This window comes from Neomonachus schauinslandi, chromosome 2 (genome assembly GCF_002201575.2).
Source record: "Neomonachus schauinslandi chromosome 2, ASM220157v2, whole genome shotgun sequence".
In the NCBI taxonomy this organism is placed as follows: Eukaryota; Metazoa; Chordata; class Mammalia; order Carnivora; family Phocidae; genus Neomonachus; species Neomonachus schauinslandi.
Genome location: NC_058404.1, coordinates 145,802,662 through 145,810,891, shown reverse-complemented (window position 1 = coordinate 145,810,891; position 8,230 = coordinate 145,802,662). Strand labels below are relative to the sequence as shown.

General features: G+C 37.0%; 1 pseudogene; it reads left to right on the top strand.

Moving 5' to 3' along the window:
• Nucleotides 1-7,278: 7,278 nt before the first annotated feature.
• Nucleotides 7,279-7,674, top strand: LOC123324045 (annotated as a pseudogene).
• The last annotated feature ends 556 nt before the right edge of the window (nt 7,675-8,230 follow it).

Genomic DNA, 8,230 nt, shown 5'->3' with positions numbered 1-8,230 from the left:
TAAATGAAGACCACAATATCCGATACTGAGAGAGAATCCATTCCTTAGAGCTACCTGTCATGTTTATGGCTCTTCTTAGAGCACGCTACAATGTGAATGTTTGTGTCCCCTCAAAATTTATGTGTTACAATCCCAAATGCCAAAGATGATGGTATGAGGAGGTGGGGCCTTCCAGAAGTGCTATGGGGGCGGAGCCCTCATGAATGGGATTTGTACCTTATAAGAGACTCCAGAGAGATCCCTAGCCCCTTTCACCATGTGAGAATACAGTGAGAATGCGCCAGCTTGAACCAGGAAGAGGGTCCATGGGCCAGAATGCAACCATGCCACTACTTTGATCTTGGACTTCTCAGCCTTTAGAACCATGAGAGATAAATTTCTGTTGTTTATCCGCCACACAGTCTGAGTTATTTTGTTATAGTAGCCCAAATGGACTAAGAGCAATATGCTATTGAAGAAGGAAAAGGAACAGAGCCTTCATAATGTTTACTTGGAGGAAGTATTGGATTTTAACATTAACCTTCTGCCTGTAATGATTCAGTACATGGATGAAAGAAAACTAGTAACTCAAAAATTAGAATTTCATAGAGTCACATTGCCTAGGCAGTGTTTCTGAGTGCTACTAGTGAAGTGTCTCTTGTGTGAATCTGGACATTACTTGAATATGAGAGGGTCCAGGGGTGGTCTCCTGGAAAATAGTGACTATGGCTCATTAAGCTCCTCGTTATTGAACATGATGAGTGAGCTCAATAAATATTTACTGAATTGAGTTGAATGTGAAGAAATGTCCTTGCAATATCTTATTCTACAATATAAAGCAAGCAGTAGCAAGTAGAAAATCTTTACTTTAGTACTTGACTATTTCCCCTTCATTTAATCTTATTTGAGTCCTAAGCATTCTTTTTTCTTTTTTAGAGAGAGAGAGAGTGCACACATGCATGAGTGGGGGGGGGGGGGGGAGGGCAGAGGGAAAGGGAGAGAGAGAGAATCTTAAGTGGGCTCCATGCCCAGAGAGGAACCTGACACAGGCTCAATCTCACGACCCCAAGATCATGACCTGAGCCAAAGTCAAGAGTTGGACGCTTAACTGACTGAGCCACCCAGGCGCCCAGTCCTAAACATTCTTAACTTGCCAAGTATATATCTATTGTAAATTTTTAATGCCTTTCCTTTTGAAGCAAGCAGAAACATATTATTGGGATTTGTTTTTAGTTTTGGAAATTTATTTTTCTCTATGGCAACAAATTACAAATTTTTACCTGAAAAAAATCCCCATGTGTGTTTTCTATAAACTATGTATGTCCACAGTGCAAAATTTAATGGAGCAAATCTAAAAAATGTGCTTATAAAACCAATGCCTAACATATTGGTTCCTTCTATGATGGAGAACCCACTAAAGAGTGTATTTAAATATCTCTAAAACACTTTCTTGTTTATTTTACATGTGGTTCAAATTATTAAAAAATTAGAAAACAATAATAAATATTTTAAAAGTTTCACATAACCTTAGTATCTATTCTAGATAATATTCTTAATGCCTTTGTTGCCAGACATTTCTGTGTAATAAATATGTGAATTATATATATTTGAATAAGATCCATAAATAAAATATGCTTTTCACAAAATTGATTCATATCCTTCTGTATCCTTCCTTTTTCATGAGCAAAGGTGTCATACAAATAATGTGTAACTAATATAAGCATATCAGAATAAGCCTCCTTGTGCAAACATCTTTGAGTTCACGTGTTTTTATATTCTTAGGATACATTGCCTAGAACTGAATTTGTTGGGTCAGAGTATCTGCACATTTTGAAGACTTTCACTTTGGAAAATTTGTCCTAGTTTACATCCCACCAGTAATTATAAAAATGCCCTTTTGTTCACATATTTTACAATGCTGGATATCATTATTCTTTCTAATCACTGCCACTATGTTTGATAAAAATATGTAACTTGCATTTCTTTGATTATTACTGAGTTTGAACTTTATTTTTAGGGTTTATAGGACTTCTTTTGTGAATTTTCTGTTCATGCTCATTGTTATATTATTATTAGGGTGTGAAAAGCTTTTAAGAAAGTTCCAACTTTCTTATTATGAATAACATTTCAGTTTCTTACAATTCTGGATTTTAAACTAAGTTTTGGCAAATTAGTATGAACATTCATATGCAAAAGTCTCACTAAGCATTTGGCAAGCTTGCCAATGACAAACTGTTTCTTAGTCTTGTAGTAATAGTATGAAACTATGCTGAAATGTTATTTGTTTGCCATAGAAACAGAGGCAGGGGGACAGATCTACTGAAGATTATGATGACGATTTAAATTCTATTTCTTTATGATAATGCTCTTTTGAAGGGCTTATAATTTTAAAATAGATCTCAGCTGTCTTAAAAATCCTTTTCCCCCATTTTTTATTCAAACACTAAACTATATTTTCCCCAAACAAATCCATAACTTTTTCACTTGTTTTAAACTACTCTCAAATAACAGGGATTCAACTTTGGTAGCAAATATTGAAACATAGAGTGGTTTGTAATGGTCACTCTCCCTAGAGGTAACTCTTTCCTCTCCTCTCATCTTATCCTTCTCTTTCTCGCTCCTTTCCTTTCTTCTTGTCACTGTATTTCCTCATTAGTTTACCTAAATGGTTTTGGTTCACTATGATCACAAGAAAAGCATGCTGACTTAAAAATACAAGACAACATTGTAGTGGGTTGCATGGTGGCCCTCCAACAGATGTGTCCATGTCAAATCAAATCCTTTGATTGGAAACTGTAAGTGTTACCTCATTTTTAAGAAAAAGTCTTTACAGATGTAATTAAGTTAAAGATCTTAAGATGAAGATATCATCCTGGATTATCTGGGCCCTAAATCCAATGAGCAGTGTCCTTATAAGAGGCATACAGAGGAGATGCTCACAGACAGAAGAGCAGCAGACAATGTGATCACTGAGGCAGAGATCAGAGTAATGCAGCCAAGGAACACCAAGGAATGCAAAGATTCACCAGAGGTTGGAAAATGCAAAAAACTGGATCTCTTCTAGGGCCTATGGAGAGATTGTAGCCCTTGAGTTCAGACTTCTGGCCTCCAGAACTGTCAGAGAATAAATTTCTGTTTTAAGTGACCCAAGTTGTGACAATTTGTTATGGCAACCACGGAAAACAAATATAAACACTAACACTCACCAATTAAAATGGGATCTTCCTGAATTCTGGAAAGATAAATAAATAATCCTATAATTTGGCAAACTCTCTCAGGACAATGGGTAGTATCCAAAGTAGTGTTAAGAGTATAGACTCTGGGGGTGCCTGGTTGGCTAAGTTGGTTAAACATCCAACTTTTGATTTCAGCTCAGGTCATGATCTCATGGTCCCTGGGTCAAGCCCCGGCATCAGGCTCCCCACCCAACAGGGAGTGTGCTTGTCTCTCTCTCCCTCTGCCCCCCCCACTCTCTCTCTCATTCAAATAAATAAATAAATCTTAAAAAAAAAAAAAAGTATAGACTCTGCAGGCTAGCTACCTAAATCTAAACTGGGTGACTTAGAACAATTTTATAAATCTCTCTGAGAGTGGGTTTTTTCTTCTACAAAAAGGAAGTGATTAATAGTACCTACCTCAAATAGATTGTTATAAAGATTAAATGTGTTGATATATTTAGATTTTGTAGATATCCCTAATAACTTAGCACATAGACATAATTAAGTAAATCTTATCTGTAATAAGCATTTTTTAATACTTGTGAACAATTCCATATAAGCCTGTATGGGCTTGCTAGGTCTGCTATAACAAAGTACCACAAATTGTATGGCTTTAATAACAGAAATTTATTGTCTCATAGTTTGGGAGCCTAAAGGCCTGAAATCAAGTCTTAAGTCGTCGGTGTAAGTTCCATGTGAGAGCTGTGAGGGAAAGGTCTTGTTCTAGGCCTCTCTCCTTGGCTCATAGATGGCCATCTTCTCCCTATGTCTCTTCGTATGGTCTTTTCTCTATGTGTGTCTGTCTGTATCCAAATTTCTCCTTTTAATAAGAACACAAATCATGTTGGATTAGGGCCCACCCTAAAGACCTCATTTTAATTTGATTACCTCTGTAAAGGTCTAAGTATCACACAATTCAGAGATATGTTGGCAAATGGAACATGTATAGAGTTAAGTGTCTCCAGTGGTGTATCAACTTGATGTCATGTCATTAAAAAATACTTGAAGGGACTTCCAATTTCCAATTCCACACACAAGGAGCTTGGAAGTCACTACTCCATCCTAACAACAAGTCAAAGGTTGAACAGACAAAAATCGGTAACTCTTCTTGGTTCCATAGGAGAGAGGAGGACATAGAACAAACTGCTGCCCACAAGACTGGAGAGACAGACAGACAAAAACAGGGAGTAGTAGCTTACCTGAATAGACTCACATGCAGAAACCACCATGGGAAACAGTGAAGGGATAGGAAAACCTGAACTGTAATTGATGAATTGTTAGAGGCTCAGTGCAGACAACTCTGAGAGTTAAAGACTCCAGGGAGAACCCAGTCATATTGTGAGATTTGCCTCCAGGAGTTTTACCAGCTTCCCATAGCCAATATTTCAGAAAAATCATCTCAGGCTTCTGGCAAGTGGGGGATGGGAGTGGAGGGAGGGGAGAGAATGACTTTGAAATATGCCAGAACACTCTGTTCCTATAATCAAGTCCTGACCTCAGGAAAAAGTAGTTAACCAGAGACTAACCTGCTCAGGTATTATCAGAGTCTAATAGATACAAAGAAGAGAAATACCCAACTCTAGCCCACTTCAGAAGGGGAGGAAAAACTTAAAAACACATGTGAAATTTACAGCCCAGAGGCATAGACACACTAAAACATTGAGACCTAATTGAAGAATATAGAACACTTCCCTTCCCCCTATATCTCACCACCACATTACTAACATTCTATTTAAAGCAGTTTCTTTTACCCAGTACATCATGTCCAGCTGTCAAGAAAAAATTACAAGGCATATCAAAAGGCAAAATTTGAAGAGACAAAGTAAGCATCAGAACCAGACATGGCAAGGATTTTGGAATTATCAGTCTGGCAATTTAAAACAACTATAATTAATATGCTAAGGGCTCTAATGGATAAAGTAGACAGCATGTAAGAACAGATGGTCAATGTAAACAGAGGGATGCAAATCCTAAGAAAGAACCATAAAGAAATGCTAGAGATAAAAAACACTATCACAGAAAAGAAGGATGCTTTAATGGGCTCATTAGTAAACTGGACACAGCTGAGGAAAAAAAAAAACTTTGCATTAGAGATAAATAAAGAGAATCCCTAACAAGCAAAGAGAACAACAACTGTAAAAAATTTCAGAATATCTAAAGATTATGGGAAAACTATAAAAGGTTTAACATATGTATAAAGGGAATACCAGGGGCGCCTGGGTTGTTCAGTCATTAAGCGTCTGCCTTCAGCTCAGGTCATGATCCCAGGGTCCTGGGATGGAGCCCTGCATCGGGCTCCCTGCTCCACAGGAAGCCTGCTTCTCCCTTTCCCACTCCACTGCTTGTGTTCCCTCTCTCACTGTGTCTCTCTCTGTCAAATAAATAAATAAAACCTTAAAAAAAAAAAAAAGGGAATACGAGAAAGAGAAGAAAGAGAGGCAGGAACAGAAGAAATATTTGAAATAATAATGACAGAGAATTTCCCCAAATTAATGTCAGACACCAAACAACCAATCCAGGAAGCTCAGAGAACAGTAAGCAGGATAAACATAAAAATAAATAAACAAACAAACAAACAAATAAATAAATAAAACTATACTTAGGTATATCATTTTCAAATTACAGAAAATCAAAAATAAAGAAAAATATTAAATGAAGCCAAAGGGGGGAAAACACATTTTACTTATAGAGGAACAAAGATAAGAATTATATCCACCTTCTCAAAAACCATGCAAGCAAGAATAGTGGAGTGCAATATTTGAACTGTTGAGAGAAAAAAAAACCACCAACCTAGAATTCTGTCTCCTGCAAAATTATCCTTTAAAAGTGAAGGAAAAGTAAAGACAAGCAAAGGTTAAAGAAATTTGTTGCCAGTAGGCCTACCTTACAATTAATAGTAAAAGGAATTCTTTAGATGGAAGAAAAATAATATAGGTCAAAAGCCCAAATCTACATAAAGAATTAATAATATTCCAAAAAAGAAAGCACCAGGCCAAGATTTAAGGAAGAAGTTATGTCAATTTCCTATAATCTCTTTCAGAGGATAGAAGCAGAGGGAATCCTTCCTAACTCATCCCATGAGACCAGAATTGCCCTAATATTAAAACCAGACATTACAAGATATTATAAGAGAAAAAAAAAACTATAGCTCAATATCCCTCATGAATAAGGATATGAAAATCCTCAACAAAATATTAGCAAATTAAATCCAAGAAAAATATAAAAAAGAATGACAACTAATGGGTTTTATCCCAGGTAGGCAAGGTTGGTTAAACATTCAAAAATCTATTAATATAATCTATTACATCAATAGATTAAAAAAGAAAAATCTGGGGCACCTGGGTGGCTCAGTCAATTAAGCCTCTGCCTTTGGCTCAGGTCATGATCCCAGGATCCTGGGATTAATCCTTGTGTCAGTCTCCCTGCTTAGTGGAGAGTCTGCTTTTCCCTCTACTGCTCCCCCCTGCTTGTGCACTCACTCACTCTCTTTCTCTCTCTCAAATAAATAAATAAAATCTTTTTTAAAAATCACATGATCATAACAAAAGATACAGAAAATGCATTTGACAAAAATCCATCACCCATTAATAACAAAAACTCTCAGTAAACTAGGAAAAGAGGGGAACTTTCTCAACTTTTTTTTTTTTAAAGATTTTATTTATTTATTTGACAGAGAGAGACACAGCGAGAGAGGGAACACAAGCAGGGGAAGCAGGAGAGGGAGAAGCAGGCTTCCCGCCAAGCAGGGAGCCCGATGCGGGGCTCGATCCCAGGACCCTGGGATCATGACCTGAGCCGAAGGCAGACGCTTAATGACTGAGCCACCCAGGCGCCCCACTTTCTCAACTTTCTAAAGACTATAAAAAACCTACAGCTAACATACTTGATAATGAGAAACTCAAAGTTTTTCTGCTAAGATCAGGTACAAGACAAGGATATTCTCTCTCACCACTCCTTTTCAACATCGTATTAGATGGCCTTGCAAACTCATTGAGGTGAGAAAAGACAATAAAAGGTATACAGATTGAGAGCGATTACTTAAAACTGTTGGCCATTGAGGGTTCTGCTGCAGGTTTGGAAGATGCCACCCAAGGGAAAAAGTGGTTCCGGGAAAGGGGGGAAAGGGGGAGCATCCTCTGGGAGTGACAGTTCTGACAAGAAGGCTCAGGGTCCCAAAGGTGGTGGCAATGCAGTAAAGGTCAGACACATTCTGTGTGAAAAACATGGGAAAATCATGGAAGCCATGGAAAAGTTGAAGTCTGGAATGAGATTGAATGAAGTGGCCACATAGTATAGTGAAGATAAAACCAGGCAAGGGAGCAACTTGGGTTGGATGACCAGAGGTTCCATGGTGGGACCATTTCAGGAAGCAACATTTGCCTTGCCTGTGAGTGGGCTGGATAAGCCTGTGTTTACAGACCCTCCGGCTAAGACAAAATTTGGATATCATATTATTATGGTTGAAGGGAGAAAATAAAGTTGTATGGAAGACTGAAAAAAAAAAAAAAACAAAAAAACTGTCTTTGTTCACAGATGAAAAGATTTTCTTTGTAGAAAATCAGAAAGAATTGACCAAAAAAAAAAAAAAACAACCCTCCTGAAACTAATAAGTAATTATAGCAAGGTTGCAGTATACAAGGTTAATATGTAAAAGTTGGTTGCTTTCCTATATGCCAACAATGGGAAATAGAATTGGAAATTAGAGACATAATACCATTTATATTTGTACCCCCTAAAAGAAATAGGAATAAATCTAACAAAATATATGCAAGACATAAATAAGGAAAACTTCAAAACTCAAATTAAATCAAAGAAATAAATGGAGATGTATTCCATGTTCATGGATAGGAGGACTCAATATTTTCAAGACGTCAGTTATTCCCAGCCTGATCTATAGATTCAATGAAATTCCAATAAAAATCCCAACAAGTTATTTTATGAATTCAATTAACTGATTCTAAAGTTTATATGGATAGGCAAAAGACCCAGAATAGCCAACACAATATTGAGACAGAGCAAAGTTGGAGGATTGA